Below are 19,625 nucleotides of genomic sequence, written 5' to 3' on the forward strand. Positions count from 1 at the left end.
ATGCTGCAGAAGGTTGTAAATCCAGTCAGCTCCATCTTGGGCACTAGCTTACAAAGTACCCAGGACATCTTTCGGGTGCAGTGTCTCAGAAAAGCAGTGTCCATTATTAAGGACCTTCAGCACCCAGGGCATGCCCTTTTCTCACTGTTACCATCAGGTAGGAGATACAGAAGCCTGAAGGCACACACTCAGCGATTCAGGGACAGCTTCTTCCCCTCTGCCATCTGATTCCTAAATGGACATTGAATCTTTGGACACTACCTCACTTTTTTTTTTCAATATACAGTATTTCTGTTTTTGCACGTTTTAAAATATTCTATTCAACATACATAATTGATTTACTTGTTTATTTATTATTATTACGTTTTTTTTCTCTGTCTGCTAGATTATGATTGCATTGAACTGCTGCTGCTAAATTAACAAATTTCACATCACATGCCAATGATAATAAACCTGATTCTGATTCTGACATATCAACCTCCACTTTGAATAAATCCAATAACTTGGCCTCTATCTGTGGCAATGAATTCCACAGGTTCGCCACACCTCACCTAAAGAAGTTCCTCCTCATCGTTGTTCTCAGGGCCATCCTCACATTCTGAGTCTGTGCTCACTGTGCTCCCGCTACTGGAAACATCCACTGCATGTCCACTCCAACTAGGTCTTTCAGTATTCGATATGTTTCAATGAGATCCCCCCACCCCCTCTTCCTTTTGAACTCCAGTGAGGATAAGCCCAGAGCCATCAAACACTCCTCATGCATTAACCTTTCCATTCTGGAATCATTCTTCTGACCCTCCTCTAGACCCTCTCCAATGTCATCACATATTTTCTTAGATAGGGGGCCCAAAACTGTTTACAGTTCTCGGTGTGGACCAATGTCTTATAAAGTCTCAGGATTACATCCTTGCTTTTATATTCTAGTCCTCTCAAAGTTATACTAACACTGTATTTGTCTTCTTTACCACCATCTCAATGTGCAAATTAACCTTTAGGGAATGCTGCACAAGATGTCCCCAAGTCCCTTAGCACCTCTTATTTCTGAATTCACTCCCCATTTAGAAAATAGTCTACGCCTTTATTTCTTCCACCAAGGTGCCTGACCTTATACTTCCTGACATTTTACTTCCTCTGCCACTTTGCTGATTCTCCTAATCTGTCTAAGTCCTTCTGCAGACTCTTCTGTGATTCAATGAGCCATGAGTTAGGCCGCTTTCCTGACAAGGTTTCCAGGGCTGGCCAGAAACAGATTCACCAGGCAAGAGGATTGGGAAAATCAGGTTGGTGTCGGATTGCCAGAGAAGGAATTTGTTGAATGCCTACAAGATGGCTTTTTAGAGCAGCTTGTGCTTGAGCCAACTTGGGGAAAGGCCATCCTAGACTGGGTGTTGTGTAATAACCCAGGTTTTATTAGGGAGCTTTAGGGATTAGATGGGGGATATTGGCAGGGATGATGGCAGAACAGAGGGGGAAGAAGTTTCTGGGAATAGTTCACAAGGCACAGGATAGATATGTTCCACAGTAGACCAAGTTCTCAAATGGCAGGGGCAGGCAACCATGGCTGACAAGAGAAGTCAAGGACTGCATAAAAGCCAAGAAAGGGCATATGAGGTAGCAAATGTGAATGGGAAGTTGGATGATTAGGAAGCTTTTAAAATCCAACAAAAGGCAACTAAAAAAAAACTATAAGAAGGAACAAGATGAAATATGAGGGCAAACTTGCCAATAAGATGAAGGAGGATACTATTTTTTTTTCAGTTATATAAAGAACAAAAGGGAGGTGAGAGTTGATATTGGACCACTGGAAAATGATCCTGGTGAGGTAGTATGAGGACAAAGAAAAGGCATATGAACTTGATGGGTACTTTGCGTTTGTCTTCTCTGTGGAAGACACTAGCAGTGTGCCAGAGATCTGTGAGTGTCAGGGAGCAGGAGTGTGTGCCATTGCTATCATGCAGGAAAAAGTGCAAGGCAAACTCAAAGGTCTTAAGGAGGATAAGTCACTTCGACCAGACAGACTACATCCCAGGGTCCCGAGAGAGGGTGCTAAAGAGATAATGGATGCATTGGTCATAATCACTTGATTCGGGCGTGGTCCCAGAGGACTGCAAAATTGAAATTGTCACTCCATTCTTTAAGAAGGGAGGAAATTATAGGCCAGTTAGCCTAACCTCAGTGGTTGTGAAAGTGTTGGAGTCTATTACTAAGATGAGGTTTCGGGGTACTTGGAGAATAATGATAAAATAAGTCATAGTCAGCATGGTTTCTGTGAAGGGAAATCTTGCCTGACAAACCTGTTAGAATTCTTTGAGGAAGGATAAAGCAGGGTGGACAAAAAAGAGACAGTGGATGTCATTTACTATAATTTTCAGAAGGCATTTTGATAAGGTGCCTTACATAAGGCTGCTGAACAAGATGAAATCCTGTGGCGTTATAGGAAAGATATTGGCGTGGATAGAGGAACGGCTGACAGGCAGGAGGCAGTGAGTGGGAATAAAGGGGTCTTTTCTGGTTGGTTGCCAGTGACTAGTGGTGTTCGTCTGGGGGTCAGTATTGGGACTGCTACTTTTCAGATTGTTTGTCAATGATTTAGATAGTGGAATTGATGGCTTTTTGGCAAAGTTGGTGGATGATACAAAGCCAAGTGGAGAGATAGGTAGTGTTGAGGAAGCAATTCAATTGCAACAGGGCTTAGACAAATTGTAACAATGGGCAAAAAAGAGGCAGATGGAATACTATAGAGTGTTGAGAAATGTATGACAATGGATTTTGGTAAAAGGATCAATGGTGCGGACTATTATCTAAATGGGTAGAAAATTCAACTTCAGAGGTGCAAAGCAACTTAGGAGTCCTTGTGCAAGACTCCCAGAAGGTTAATTCACAGGTTGAGTCTGTGGTATGAAGGCAAATGCAATGTTGGCATTTATTTCAAGCGGAACAGAATATAAAAGCAAGGAGATAATGCTGAATTATAAGATACTAGTCAGGCCACACTTAGAGTATTGACAACAGTTTTGGGTCCCTTATCTCAGAAAGGATGTATTGTCATTGGACAGAGTCCAGAGGAGGTTCACAAGAATGATTCAGGGAATGAAGGGGTTAACATCTGAGGAGCATTTGGCAGCTATGGGCCTGTACTTTATACTTTATTGTCGCCAAACAAGTGATACTAGAATGTACAATCATCACAGTGATATTTGATTCTGTGCTTCCCGCTCCCTGAATTACAAATCGATAGTAAATATTAAAAATCTAAATTATAAATCTTAAATAGAAAATAGAAAAATGAAAAGTAAAGTAGTGCAAAAAAAACGAGAGGCAGGTCTGGATATTTCGAGGGTACGGCCCAGATCCGGGTCAGAATCCGTTCAGCAGTCTTATCACAGTTGGAAAGAAGCTGTACTTACTGGAATTTAGAAGAACGTGAGGGGATCTCATTGAAACCTATTGAATGTTGAAAGGACTAGATAGGGTGGATGTGGAGAGGATGTTTCCTATGACGGGGGTGTCCAGAACTCGAGGGCACAGCCTCAAAACTGAGGGGCGACCTTTTAGAACAGAAGTAAGGAGGAATTTTTTTTAGCCAAAGAGTGGTGAATCTGTGGAATGCTCTGCCACAGACTGCGGTGGAGGCCAAGTCTATGTGTATGTTTAAAGTGGAAGTTGATAGATTCCTGATTGGTCAGTGCATCAAGGGATATGGTGAGAGGGCAGGTGTATGGGGTTGAATGGGATCTGGGATCAGCCATGATGGAGTGGCAGAGCAGACTCAATGGGCTGAATGGCCTAATTTTGCTCCTATGTCTTATGGTCTAAGAATGCAAATAAAAGCTAGTAGAAATAGCACAGATCCAATTTAGAATGGAGAGAAGGAATGAAAAGCAATAAAGGAGATTCCAGATAGTTCTGCAACACGGATCGTGGCAATTTTAATTTACGTCCTGGATATAGATGTTGCTGACAGAAAGTCTGGATTTATTGTGAGTAAACCACGTTGTGATGGATTCAAGCCAGATATAAACCACACTAAAGATTGATAGCTAATGCCAAGTGACATTAATGAATCATCTGGACTTTACAACCACAATGGCTACTGTTAGAGTTCCACATTCATTTCCACATCCAGCAAAGGGGAATTTGATGCTCTGACTTATGAGGTCCAAACCAAGTACGCTACTTTGCCAAACCTCCACCACTATCTGCCGTGCTGTTTTCTCACCACACCATTCGAAACCAGATCTCACCGCCTGTTGAGGGTCAGATGTGAAGTGTGTTGGTTGTTAACGCAAACGCCACACTTCACCGTGTGCTTCGACGCACATGATAAGTAAACCTGAACTAGAACCTGTTCCTCATGAGGCCAGGGAAAACGATGTGGCACAGTTCGTTTACTCCAGAGCCAAGCATGACCTGCACCGTGAAACGGACAAGGCTCAACCAGCGAGGGTCAGGCAACTTTCCTCCACCCTCCTCTCTACACTCTACCACACCTGAGTAACCCCTGCAAAAACGGCAACAAAAATAGGGAACAGTGGAACTACCCAGCAAGTCAGGCAGAGTCTGCAGAGGGGTACAGAAAGGAGGCTATTCGGCCTACCAAGTCCACACTGATCAGCAAGCACATTTACATTAGCCTTACACTGATCTCTTTTTTTTTCTCTTCACATTCCCCTCAATTCCCTCGCCTACAGGCTGGGAAGTGGCTAATTAACTGACCGACTTGTAGCTTCTTGTCCTGGCAACCAGAGCACCCTGAAGAAACCCACAAGGTCACACAGAGAAAGTGCAAACTCCACACAGGCAGCCCCAGAGGTCAGGATTGAACACGGACTTTAGGAGCTGGAAGGCGGCATCTCGACCAGCTGAGCCGCTGTGCTACTCCCATGGATTCAGGCCAAAGACCTTCCATCTAAACCACAATCTGTGCAGCAGGAACTAGTGTTGCCACAGGAGCTCTTCTCTAAACATCAGCAACCCTGCCCAAAGGTCATCACTGCCGGGGAACTGACACCTCGATGACAGGTGAGATAGAATGCAGGTAGTGAGAGCTTGATGCTGGGCAGGCAAAGCCATTCAGCAAAAGTCATTGCTGAACAGTTAGATTTCACCGACAACCAATCTGCTTTGGTAATCATCCTATCCGGTAATCAGCCGATCATAGCCTCCCCTCCACTGACCCTCCTTACACTTCCCACTGCCAACATAATCAAGGAGCCCTCCCACCCTACTCAAACTCTCTTCTCCAACACTCCCCTACCCCATCCATTGGGCAGAATATACAAAATTATGAGGGGTCTAGATAGGGTTAATGCAAGCAGGCTTTTTCCCACTGGGGTTGGGTGGGACTACAACCAGGGGTCATAGGTTAAGGATGAAAGGTGAGAAGTTTAAGAGGAACATGAGGGGAAACTTCTTCACCCAGAGGGTCATAAGAGTGCAGAATGAGCTGCCAGCACAAGTGGTGCATGTGAGCTCGATTTCAACGTTCAAGAGAAGGGTGGATAGGTACATGGATGGTAGGGGTATGGAGGGCTATGGTCCTGGTGTAAGCAGTTTAAATGGTTTTGGCATGGACTTGATGGGCCGAAGGGCCTCCTTCTGTGCTGTTGTTCTCTATGATTCTATACAAAAGCTTAAGACCATGCACTAGCAGGAAAAAGGTCCTGTTATAAGACTGTTGAATTGACCGCCGGTATGATGAAAACGAACTCATGGTCTCTCACTCTACCTCGTTGTGGTCCTTGCACTTTATTTGTCTGACTGCAACGTACTTCCTCCGTAACTGTAACATTATATTCTGCATTGTTATTGCTTCCCTTCTGAATTACCTTAATGTAAGGAATAATGTATGTGTGGATGCTTATGTATAGAACAAACTGACAGGATGGCAAAAAACTTTTCATTGTATCTTAGTATATGTGACAAGGTTGTCATAGCTGGGAGTGGTAGTGGGGATAATCTCCCACTACCTATAAAGTGTTCCAAATGGCATGCGTCTCTAACAGCCTCTGACAACCAAGTTCAACTTTGGGCCTTCACATGTGGCTTAGTTACTAGGTCCGGCGGAACTGTTTCTACTGACAAGAGAAAGTACAATGGCAGAGCACTGGCACCTCTAAACCAGTTGCTTAGGGCAGGTGAGGCTCGTCAACCTTGGAGGGCAGCCCACCTAGGAGAAGGAAAACTCTGATTTTAAACCTCTACTGCCTTGCAGCCATACCCACCCATGGGAAAGGCTTCAGGAGTAAACCCCAAGGAAGAAATCCAGAGCCGGGGTCCCTAAGGTGGGTTGATGTCATTTACAACTTCACTCTGGCAACCTCTGTGATGATACTGGTGCCAAGCTGTATCAGCATTTGCCCTTCCCTTGGACTACATCAGTGATGTGGAGAGGGAGAACCCGGTGCACGGACAACAGCCGGTTCTTCGAATCTTCTCGCCCAGGCTTGCGCCCTGGAGGGGACACAGTCCACCAGAGGCGCAAACCCATGATCCCCTGGGATCAATGGCTGCCAACTCTATGTGACAATAATAAACCAATTGCAATTTGTTCTGTGAGGCCTGTCCAAAAATGATCGGGTTTATTCAATCACAAAACTGCCATGGTGTGATTTGAACTCATGACATCGTGGATTGCTAAAATGACTCCTTCTATTTTCTAAGAATGATAGACGAATTGCTGACTGGATCAAAGGCACATCATGGAAGTACACTCCTTAGTCCTGGGCGCTGACAGGACAGCACAGATTTTTCATTTACTCCAGGAGGAGGACCGTGCCATTCAGAGTCTCTGCTTCAGGAAGGTTGAAGTGTCTAATGTTACGTCAGATGGTAACTTAACCGGGTTAAATAATTTTAGAGCATTCGATGTTTTGTTCATGAGGGGTAGACAGCTTGGTCGCCCTGGAGGGGTTCGGCTGGAGACAAACAAGAGAAAACCTGCAGATGCTGGAAATCCGAGCAACACACACAAAATGCTGGAGGAACTCAACAGGCTAGGCATTTAGGAAAAACGTACAGTCAACGTTTTGGGCTGAGACCCTTCGGCAGGACTGGAGGAAAAGCGATGAGGAGTAGAAATCTTGTAGAAATGTATGTTGCTTGGGGTCCTGCCAATGAGCCAGTCTCCACGCTCTGTACCACACAGACACGAGGAGTTACAGAGGACAAACCCAGCTACTGTGCATGGGAATTTCCTGACCTTGGAAGTGTTTACAGCATTTTTGTGTTTACTTCTGATTTCAAGGATCTGCAGCATTTTAATTGCTCTGTTTGTTTTTGGATATTCTTCAACAGCATACGCTGTCCCAGGAAGCCCAAGAGACCTTTGCACAAAGCAACACATAAATAAATGGTCACTGGTGTATAATGGTGACAAACACAGCAGAGAAACAAGCTCTTCAGCCCGCTGAGGCTTCCAGCCATTTACACTAAACCTGCTTATGGAGCAGCTCAAAGTCCATACCACTCAAATCTAATGGAATCACCTACACTCCACACAAACCCACAGCCAGAAGTATAATCATAGCTCCCTTGGCTAATGTAACTTGGATTAAAAATAACTCAATTGGACAGGCAGCATCTATGGAGGGAAATGGGCAGTCCATGTGAATGGTTACAACCCAAAACATAGACTGGTCATTTCCCACCACAGATGCTGCTTGATCTGCTGATTTCCTCAGCACCTTGTATGCTTGTTTACATTCCAGCATTTGCAGTCTCTGATATCTGATTAACTGGTGGAATGATTAGTGGGAAAACACCAAAAACCTAGAGCATGGTTGGGGTCTGGAGCTCAAAGTAAGGAAGTATACTGGAGAGTCACAAATCCTTGTCACGGTCCTTGAGCATCCAAGAGCTGCAGGTTAGGTGGAGATCTCCTTAGTAGTTGGCATAGACAAGATGGGCTGAATACAACGTTCCCTCTAATTTGTAACGACCAGTATACACAAAAATCTTGTGCAGTGCAATTGCTTGCCTAGTGGCAGTAACACGTGTGGACTGAATAATTCCTTAAAATAAAAACAGCATGAACAAGCCATTTCTAAAACCTGCAGACACATCATCACAAACTCCACATTGTCAATACCATCCGCGTCAGAAACCAGAAAAGGAAATGTGATTATGTACCATCTGAAATATACTTAATATGCCAACGAGGTGAAGGGTGGCGACCTACTGTGCACAGTTTAAATTCCTCTCTGTGCTAGTAGTAAAAGATCCAAGACCTTGGAGGGAACATTGGCTGAATGGTCTCCTTATCTGTTGGAATTTTTCTATGATTCAAAGAGAATTGATTATGCTTTTGTCCCTTTGCCATTAACCAGCGCTAAATACTGCTGAACATAGAACTTAACTGCACAATACAGGCCTTTCGATCCCTAATGCTGTACTGAGCATTTAACCTAGTCTAAAGATCAATCAACCCTTCCCTCCTATATAATCCTCCATTTTCTTATAATCCATGGGTCTAAATTTCTCAAATGCCCCTAATGTTTCTGCCTCCACTATCACTTCAGACAGGATGTTCCACACACCCACCACTCTCTGTGTAAAGTGCTTACCTCTGACATCCTCCCATCAACTTACAATCATGCCCAGTTGTATTAGCCAGGCTGATGGTCCAGCCAGCTTTAACCAGGGAACACTGCGCAGGAGACAGACCAGATTGACACCTGTCCAAACACACGCAGTCACTACGAGCAGCATGATGAAGTTCAGAGAGGTACATTGCCAAGGTGAGTGAATTGTAGCAATAAATTGTTCACTGAAATGGTGGGGTCGGTTGTTACTTTAAAATCCCAACATGAGCAAGAGTAATGGGTAGCGTGGATCATTTTCACTGCCAAGTTGCACATCATGTAGCCTAATCCTGTTTAATTGTTGCCCATTACTGGTTGAGTATCTTGGCAGCCTCCAGTGCGAAGGGTCCTCATCACGCAGGCTACAATGATCCAGGGCTGCCTACCACCTCTTTCCGAGTGCAGCCAAGCGTGGTTAATAAGTGCCAGCCTTCCCCTTAATGCCCAGGAATCAAGGGAAGACACTGGGTGCTGCACTTGTTCTTTCTACTGACATGTTAGTAGCGCGATCACTCCAGTCGAGTATGATGTTGTCCTCAGGGGTTGTCTATTGGTGGGTCCTCAAGTGGCTGTAGAGGTCAATCTAGGATCCACCCATCCTGGTTGCTAGGGTGGATTCTCTTCATGGAGAATGCCTCTGCGCAACTTTGTGTATCGTGGGGAGGCTGAAGCAGTCATCACACGGTCCTTGACAGATTGGGGTCAGGGCCCAGTGGCACGGAATGCAAGATGACTGGGGACCCTTCACTGATGCAACTTTCCTCCGCCTTCCCTGCTGTTGTGTTGCGTCCACATTTTCCACCAGTTCTACCCTCGAGGCCTTGGTTGGATCGTTCTTTGTCTAGAGCCTCTTCCTTGACCTTACCGTCATGGGTGAGCCTACCAGGAGCTAAGTGCCAGATTGGTAAGCTCCAGATGGCATCAGTCTCTGGATCTCAGGAAGTCACAAGCTTCTCCACCGCAACAAGGCGATGACCCTTGGAGAAGACATATGCTGTTGTCAATGCAACAGGAGGAGGAAGTGCATGAAACCACATAGTGCTTGCCAAGTGGGACAACATGCTCGACTGCCTACATTGCTCACTGCAGATAGCACTCCAATAATTGATTAGAGAAATACATTGCCTGAGCCAGAAATAACTTTAATTTTTCCTTTTCAAACATCCTTAAGACTCGCTCAAATGCCAATGACTATGATAAAGGAAGTGAGTTATAACCTGATGAAGAAAAATAATATGAAAATTTTGAGAAAGAAACATTTGATTAGATCCAAACTCTCATTTAATGAAAGTCATGAGAAATACCATGTTTTTCCCCAACTATTGTGTGCAAACAATATTTGTCTACTAAGGTATACTGGATCCCACATTATTTATGGTATCATCTTTGAGAAGAGACACTAAGCTGAGCCCTATCAGCTCTTCTGACAGACCTGAAGGATTCCGTGGCATATCGGCAGAGTTCCTGCCCATTAGTTATACCTCAATTATTTTCCAAATTGCAGCAATAACAGACAAGATGCTGGAGGAACAGGCAGCATCAGTTGAAATAGACAGTTCAGCAACGTAGGTCAAGGCCCTTTGTTTGGGCTGGAAGTGCAGAGTGCAGTCAGCCAGTATAAAAAGCTGGAGAGGAAGGGTGGAGAAAGAGCTGGCAGGTGGATCCAACGAGAGGGATGATAGATTCCAGTGACTGAAGTTTCCTGTTTCTCAAAAACTGCAGCAGTGCCTGACAGGCTAGATGCAGAGAGGCTCCACCAGCCAAAAGAGTCTCTGAGGCAAGCAATTTAGGACTCAAATACAAAGAAATTTCTCCATGGGGAAGGTGTCCAATGTTTGGAATTCCCTGCACCATTGGGTTGTGAAGGCTCAGTTAGTGAGGTCATTGAAAACAGAGCTGGCTTGGTTTCAGGATATATGGGCGTGGTGCTTGGAAGCAGCACCGACGTTATCAGATATGCCATAATCTCAGTGAATATCAGGGCAGTGTTGAAAAGTTATCCATTCCTGTTTTTATTTCTTATTGTCATATCAAGTTAACAAATTATTTGGTTATCATAACTAACTGCGGGAGCTTCCACATACAAACCAGCTTCCTGTTTCCTTCTTCTTACAGCGGTGAAAGAACTTCTGAACTATTTTCATGATTATAAAACATGCCATTCTTTTTGGAGAAGGTGATTCCTTTCAACTTTGTCGCGGGCCATGAATGCAAAGAACAAACAGGAATCTGTCCAGTGGTCTTTCTTTTTATTTGATCAATCCAACACATGGAATGATATCTACCAACAATCCATGCAAGGATCCAACGGTATGCACAAACAATGGCAGGTGGGCAGTGCATCATCAACTACAGATTACAAATGCAGTACACATTGAGCCTTTAAAACCAGTTACTTTAGGCAGATGGGGCTCATTAGCTGTGGTTAGCTGCTCATCTTGGAGACGGAAAACTATAATCTCCACTGCCTGACGGCTGCACTCACTCATGGGGAAGGCCTCAGGAGTAAACCCCAAGGAAATATCTGAGGCTGGAGGCCATAAGGCAGTCCTACATTGAGTTCAGCGCTGACTGGCAACTCTTGTAATGCTGCAGGTGCCAAACTGTATTAACTGTATTGGCCTCTGCCTTCCACTAGATTCATTAACTAGGTGGAGAGGGGGAACCTGCTGCATGGGCAACAGCTTGCTCTCCATATCGTACTGCCCTGGCTTGCGTAATGGCTTCCATATCAACTGTACATAGACAGCAAGCATGCAACATCCATGGTTGACCCTGACCAATGAGGGCCCTCAAATAATGATGGGAGGATGGCAGTTTAGAATGCCTATTCCCATTAAAAGCAAGAGTTCGCACACTTCAGAAATCTGAGCTTTTAGGAGGGAAAACAATGAACAGTGATTTTCATTTATTGGCAAAATAGTAAAAAGGGAATAAAAATATTAAGACTGACAAGTCTTCAAATCCTGATGACATCCTAAGGTCCTTAAAAAGAAGGCAACTTGTGTCTTTGCTGATAGAAGTTTTAACTGACCAAAAACTCCCAAGTTTCATGGAAGATTTTATCACTTTGGAAAATAGTCGGTGTAACTAGTTCATTTAAAGAGAAAATCTGTCTGTCAAAAGATATGTATTAAAAGGTATTACTAAAAGCAAGGCATGTAATTTAAAATAATCATGCGAAACAAAAACCATGTTTGACCAAATCATTATAGTTCTTTGAAGAAGTAAATGTGCTGTGGACAAAATGGAATAAGCAGTCAATTTTCAGGCCAAGGCTCAGAGGTTCTTGGTCCAAAACGTCGAATGTTTATTCCCCTCCATAGATACTACCAGACTTGCTGAGGTCCTCCAGCATTTGTGTGTATTACAAAGGGGTAGAACTGGGCTGCATGAATGGGTGAAGATGGAATACAACGAGGGAAATTCTGAAATTGTCCATTTCAACAAGATGTATAATAGCAGGTTATCTGAATAGCAAGAGAGCACAGAGTTCTGAAATACAGAAAGAGTGCAGGGAGTGCAGATTCAGAGGGATCTGTGGGCCCTTGTGAACAATTTACAAAGGTTAGCATTCAGGTATAGCAAATAACCGTCACATCAAGTCCTTAGAGCGCTTCCACATAAGCTGTCTCCAGCGCATCCTGGGAATTACCTGGCATGAGCAGCTGCCTCACACTTGTAAAGACCAACTGCAGGAGTATTGAGGCCATGATCACCCAGCGTCAGCTGCAGTGGCTGGGGCACGTGATAAGGATGCCCCCATGTCGGCTACCCCGCAGAGTGTTATACGGCCAGCTACATCATGGTCGACGCTCAGCTGGAGGGCCGAAGAAGCGCTATAAGGATCAGTTGAAGAATGCTTTAAGGAAGTGCAAGATCAGACCCGAGGACCTGGAGGAGGTTGCTGCTGACCGTACCACTTGGCGACAGCTGTGTAGGGACGGGATTCATATTCTGGAGATGGAAAGAACAACCAGAAGACAGCAGAAGAGAGCCAGGAGAAATGCAGCCATGGTTGTCACCACTACCACGTATACATGTCCCACCTGCAACAGAGCTTGTGGGTCCAGGATAGGACTGTATAGTCATCAAAGATCTCACCGTGAAAGGAGTGGAAGTTGTCATCGGATTTTGATGGACAACCGGAGAGAGAGGGATAGCAAATAACTATGAATGTTAACAGACCTTGTTTACTGCATGGGAATTGAATACAAAAATGAAAAATTATGATCCAGCGATATCAGATCCTAATGAGACCACATCTGAGATTTCACTTTATCAAACATTGTAAACAGTTCAGAGATTTATTAGTCTGTTACATAAAATGGGTTGGTTATCCCATGAGGGAATATTTTTCCAGAGTAGCAGCTGGAGTTTGGAAGAGAGACAGGAAACTGACAAGATCTGTGGGGTAGATATGTAAAGGATGTCTCTCTCTGAGGGAGAATCTAGAATTAGGCGGCATTTCTTAAAATAAGGGGTCACAATTTCAGCGATAATGTGACTATTTTCTTCATCTTGGAAAGACCTGTATGTGAAACTTTCTCCTTGAAGGGACAAGTAGTAGAGGTACATAGGCTTTTGAGAAGTAAGGAGATCAGAAGTTACCGTGTGCAAATGGGAATGCAGAGTTGAGGTTATGATTAGAGCAGCTACCATCTTACTGAATAACGGTGTAGGCTAGAGGCCTCTTCCTGCAGCTAATTCATATCTAAAGGCATGTACTGTCTGGCATTGTAAGACAGATGGCATTCAGTCGCATGTGTACCTGTGGCTCAAAGAATCGGTCACCTAATTTTGGTCTCACACCGCTACTATTTTTGCTATTATCCTGATAATGAGATCTTTTGAAGCAGATGTCCAACCATAATTTGCAATTGTCCAAGGGTCAGGTTCCCCTTTTCAGGTAGCATGTTTCAGGTTTTTACAGCCTTGTGTGAAAACATTTCCATTCCAATATATGGATTGTAGGAATCCAGAGAGGTGGTCACCCCTCAAGACTCTGACATTCCAGAGAAAATAATCCAAGTTGGTCTGACTTCTTCCCACATCCTGTATTCTAATCCAGGCAACACGTGTTATATATTTGACCTCACAAAGTGCAACATCTCACATTTGTCTGGATTAAACTCCATCTGCCATTTCTCTGCCCACATTTCCAACTGGTGTATATTCAGCAGAATCTTTTGACAACCATTCTCATTATCCACAGCTCCACCATAAAAGTGAAATGTCTAAAGGGCATCTGAGAGGGAACTTCACCTCTCAGGGGGTGGTAAGAGTGTGGAATGAACTGTCAGAGGAAGTGATAGATGTAAGTTTGATAAGAGTAGCTTGGACAAGTACATGGATGGGAAGGGGGTAGAAGGCTATGGTCCAGGGGCAGGTTGATGGGACTGGGCAAAGTAATAGCTTGGCATGGAGTAGATCAGCTGAAGAGCTTTTTTCTGTGCCACAGTGCTCTATGACTCTAATCAGCACACTTGTACTTTCAACCAAATCATTTATAAATACCACAAACAGAAGTCTTAGCACTGATCATCATGGAAGTCTGTGACCATAGACCTACAGTCACCACTGCCCCCTGTCTTCTATGGCCAAGCCGATCCTCATTCCATTCCACCAACCAATCAATTCACCGCGTATCCCATCCTTCAATCTTCGGAATTCTTAATCATGCCTACCATGAGAGACCTTGGTGAAAGTCCATGTGTACAGTATCCAACGCCCTGCCCTCATAAATCATCTTCTCCTCAAAAAGCTCAATCAAGTTTGTAAGAATGAGTTCCCCTGTACAAAGCCATGCTGACTATCCCTCATAAGCAAGTGCCTTTCCGGATGTGAAGGGACCCTGTCCCTAAGTCTCTAATAATTTCCCTTCCACAGATGTCAGGCACGGTGCCATAGAATCTTCTGTATAACATAATTATCTAAAAAAAACACAAATAAATTTTAAAATTTGTTCAGCTTGCTTTCTGCCTTGATCATATAGTTTCAAGTGGACCATGGAACACCCTCTGCTACCATCAACATCTATATGCGAGTGAGTGAGCGGGTTTAGAGTCAGAGTCAGGTATTTTAATGCTGTTATATAAAGTGCATTTTGTTGTTTTGCAGCAGCATGATAGTGCAAAAATGTTAAATTACTACAAATTAAAAATAAATAGCGCAATAAAACATTGAGGTAGTATTCATGGGTTCATAGACCATCCAGCAACCTAATGGCAGACACTCACAACTGTTGGGAACCACTGAATTAGATTAGGTTGCTTCTCTTGAATTTACACATCTAAAGTGAATCATAACAGATTGAAAGCTCAAAGTAAGTTTACTACCAATGTTCATGTTACCATATATTACCCTGAGATTTATTTGCTTGTAGGCATTCACAGTAGAATAAAGAAATATAACAAAATCAATGAAAAACCATACACAAAAGCAACAATCAACGTGTAAAAGACAAACTGTGCCAATACAAAAAAAAACACAAATAATTAATAAAGTAATAAATAAATAGACAATACAGAGTACACAAGCTGTAGAGTCCGTGAAGGTTATCCGCATTAAACTGCATTCGCCACATATCAACCCACCTTCCAATGAATTGGGCTGCTGTCCAGATCACTATTTACCTTGTTTTTGTTTTATGTCATCTGCAAACTTAAAAACTAAACTCACTATCGCAAGCCTAGCACGTTTATTTGCACTGTCAACATAAAACTCAAACTGAAAGTGAACATAATCGAATAAAACACACACATTATTCATAATGGAGCAGATAGAATCTAATGATCCCATGGTATCGACCGAGTCACAGTCTAGGTGTCCAGAGTGAAATGGCACAGTAGTGTAATGGTTAGGGTAATGCGTAATGGTACCTGAGACCAGGGTTCAATTCCGCCACTGTCTGTAAGGAGTTTGTACATTCTCTCTGTGACGGTATGGGATTCCTCCCAGCATTCCTGTCTCTCCCCCCATTACGAAGACTTACAGCTTTGGAAGGGTTAGTGAGCTATGGGCATGCTATATTGGCACCAGAAGCATGGCGACACTTGCAGGCTTCCCACAGCACATCCTCAGACTGTATTGGCCATTGATGCAGATGGTCCGTTTCACTGTCGACAAATAAACACAATCTCTTCTAATCTCTTTAAGCAAGATGACTGCCACCCATCAAAGCCAGCCAGTTGCCCAGAGTGGAGTGTTCAGCTGTGCAATGTCCATGAACTTCACACTCCTCAAGGCCTATGCGTGTGACTCTACACCCAGGTCTTAAAGGTCCCTTGAAATGGCTCAGCAAGTTGAAGCATCATCAGGGATGGCCTTTCCAGTCACACCCCCAAATACCAAAAATGACCAAAATTGCTCCCATTCTTCCATTGATATTCTTGTCAGAGCAGACTGCCCAGCGTCACTTGTTCTTTATTGGACGTTAATTATTTATTCAGAGATACATCTGGTTAAGGGGCTCTTCTGGTGCAATGAGCCCAGGCAGGTCAATTACACCCAGGTCACCAACTAACCTACCGACTCGTACCTCTTTTGAATGTGGAGGGAAACTGGAGCACACGGAGGAAGCCCGCGCCGGTCACGGGGAAATCCTGCACACAGCGGCAGGAATTGAACTCGGTTCACTGGAGCTGTAATAGCGTTTCACTAACCGCTACGGTACAGTGCCTTGTTATGTCTACCAGCCCCCTTCTGAACTCTGCCCGAGATGCTTGCACATCAGCACGACAGTGTGCCAAACCCACAGGACCGCACAGAAGTGCCAAACAAACGGCCAATCAATTCTGGACTATTTGTTTATTTCCTCCCGTGATTAGGCCAGGGTTAATTTGGGGATTGCTGGGCAGCGCGGCTCAAAGGGCAGTAAAGGCTTATTCCATGCTGTATCTCAATAAATAACGAAGGCTGTTCAGCCCATCATGTCCACACTAACCCTTAAAACAACTCTTCCACTTTATTTCACTGACACACACATAAAATGCCGGAGGAACTCAGCAGGTCAGACAGCAACTACGAAAAGGAATAAAGGGTCAACGTTCTGGCCGAGATCTTTCATCGGAAGAAGGGGAAGGGAGCCTGAATGAGGTGGCAGGGAAAGGGGAAGGGATTATTCCCCTGTAGGCTAATTTCTCTGGCGTGCACTGCTGTGACCCAGCTACACCAGCAGTAATTTACAGCGGGTAATTAACTGGACTTTGAAACCGGGGGTTTCAACTGGACTTTGAAACCGGGGGTGAGAGGGGACCGTGCAAACTCCACACAAAAAGCAGCAGCGGTCAGGATCGAACCCCGAGCAGTTGGATCTGCGAGGCACTGCGGCTGAAACAGTGTCGCCCGTAGGCTTGTTACTCAGGGATACATCAGTAAACAGCTCAAAGCAACAACACAGTCTCACCGATGCCAGAAGCAACCCCTACTGAGGCAAATGAGCTAGAAGACCGGCTGCCGGCGGGGCCGAGTTACCCTCACAGCTTGAAGCGGCATGTGGTTTCCTCTCTCACTGAACTGACTGGCAGCTTCTGCGAGGAGTCACTCCACGGGGAAACTCGGCGGACCGCTCCGGGTCGGCGGCACGGAAAGGTCCTTTCCCCACGCACGTCCGATAAGGGACAACACACTCAAACCCAGGAAAAGTTTTAAATCCTGAAGACCCCCCTCCCAGAATAATCCTCATCCCTGCCTAGAGCATTGTCCCATCTATGAGTATTTAAAATGAACTGGGGGGGGGGGCACGTCAAACTCCTCCCTGTCCCCAAAATCCAATGAATATCATTGCGGTTGGAGCGCGGGTCTGGAAACTCTTTAAACTCCGAGTTGGCTGGGGGGGGATGGGAGGGGGTTAGCGGAGGTCGCGAAGGGAATCCATACTATTCTATAGCGCAGCTTGCTTTTAAACTGAAGCCCCCGGCAACAAACCGCCTGACTGGTTCAGGAACTCACCCCCTCATGTACGAGTCACTCAGCACCACACAGTCTCCCCTCTGGTCCCTTTATTAAATTAAATAGAGAACCCAAACTCCGCAGGGGGAAAAAAGGACTTCTACACTTTCTCTCTCAATTACAGAATAGCCCATACAGAAATGGAAAATAACCATCGACTTGACCGCCCAGCTCATTCACGGGCGGGAGAAGAAATTACATTCACCAGACAGAACGAAACAAAAAACAGGGGGATTTAAAGCGTGTAGTCTAGCATTTCATTACTTCTTTCCTATGGACGATTTTCTTTTCTAAAATTTATTTCTTAAAATTAATATCACACCATGGTTATGACTTCAAAAAGACACAACTACTCTACTAAAATACAAATCAACACAATAACTATACGAACTGGTGTCTTCGTATATCCACCGCGCTGTGTTTAGTTACAAATCACTAAACTAGAATAGATATCCTAATTAACTGTATACATTTAAAAAAAATCGAACTCACCAGCTGGCAACTCGTCTGTATTCTCAAAGCCAAATATAATTTTGGCCTAAATTGAAATGAGCTTTGTTTTATATACGGTGCAAAACGCGAACAGTCGACCTTTCTATCTGCGGCTGGAGATGAGGAGAGCGAGTCAGTCTGGTCTGTACTTGGCAGGGACAGTTTTCAGTTTAGCAAGTAACGTACAAGAACGAGACAGCTTGCCACGCTTTCTGCTCTGCTTTTGAAATATGCGCCTTCTTTCAAAACCAAAACAGTGCTGCTTTTCTGGTTAAGGACGGGCTTCTTAATTCACTCTTTCTGACTTATGTCCCGATTGATGTCTGCACGTGATAACTGAAGGTGATGCCTCGTTTTTGCAGAGGGAGACAGAGGGCTTGGAGGACCGGCGCGTCCCTCCGCTCCTGATAAAGACTTTCATGGATCTCAGTCGCCACACGGCGCAGCAGTGCTCAGCACAGAACGCAGATAAGTCGAGCGTCAGCGAACAGGAATGCTCAGTGTGCAGAGAGAGGAGGGGAATAAAGGATACCAATTTATAGGTTCGCGTCCCTTCCCACCCGGAGTCGGAGCAGGTCGTCTTCAGTCGAGTTTAGAAACTTAATTTTGGCGACTTTGTCTAATAACTTCGCTCTTCCACTGCTTCACAGTAATAGATCGGGAAATAAACAGACAATACTGGAAATACCCGGCAGGTCAGGCATAATCCATGGAGAGGGGAAGAGAGATTATGTTTCAGGGGAATACCTTCCATCACAATCAGGGGGAAATTTTGAATTAAAATGGGTTTTAAGGAGTGCGGTGCCGGGGCAATGAGAGGGGAGATCTAAGCAGGAAGTCATTGATAGGATTAGAGACACATAGCATAGAATCAGGCCTTTCAGCTCATCAACTCCTCCCAGATTCCACTACTCAACTACATGCCTGGGGCATTTACAGCGCCCAATTAATTTATCAATCAATGTATTGTTGGGGTGTGGGACGAAACCGGCTCACCCGGAAAAACCACCCCTCAGTCAGAGGGAGAATGTGCAAACGCCACACAGATAGCACCTCAGGTCAGGACTGAACCTAGGATGCCCCTGTAGGGCGCTGAATGCAAAGTTGTGCAAGCAAATCCTCCTTCACCCAGAAAATTTGGGTCCCAAGGGAAGGGATGAGAGGAAAAAAAACACAGGAGCGACATTTTTATGAAAGAGCGGAATGGAACATTGACAGGGTCTTTTTCCCCATGGAAAGGGAATGGAAAAAAAAACAAGAGGGCATAGGTTTATGGCGGTAAGGGGAAAGGTTTAAAAAGCACCCGAGGGGCAACTTCTTCACGGAGAACGTGGGGCATAGACGGAACGAGCTGTCAGAGGAAGCGGGTGCAATAATGATATTTGAAGAACACTTGGGCAGGTACGAGGATAGGAAAGCTCCAGAGCAGGGGTTCCCATCCTGGGCACTACGGACCCTTTGCTTAATGGTATTGGTCCATGGCATAAGAAAGCTTGGGAACCCCTGGTCTAGAAAGACGAGGGCCAAATGAAGGCAAACGAGACTAGTTGGCATGAACAAGTTGGGCTGAAGGGCCTGTTTTTGGGACTCTGGCGTTAC

General features: G+C 44.7%; 1 protein-coding gene across 1 annotated transcript in view; it reads right to left on the reverse strand.

Annotated features, from left to right (window-relative positions):
* rnf24 (ring finger protein 24) overlaps window positions 1–18,524 on the reverse strand; it is a 164,699-nt gene extending 146,175 nt beyond the window's left edge. Inside the window, exon 1 of the mRNA XM_072256696.1 lies at window positions 18,027–18,524. The gene's annotated coding sequence lies outside the window, so the exon portion shown is untranslated. The remainder of the gene's footprint in view (window positions 1–18,026) is intronic.
* Between the last annotated feature and the right edge of the window lie 1,101 nt (window positions 18,525–19,625).

Source organism: Mobula birostris, chromosome 4 (genome assembly GCF_030028105.1).
Source record: "Mobula birostris isolate sMobBir1 chromosome 4, sMobBir1.hap1, whole genome shotgun sequence".
Lineage (NCBI taxonomy): Eukaryota > Metazoa > Chordata > Chondrichthyes > Myliobatiformes > Myliobatidae > Mobula > Mobula birostris.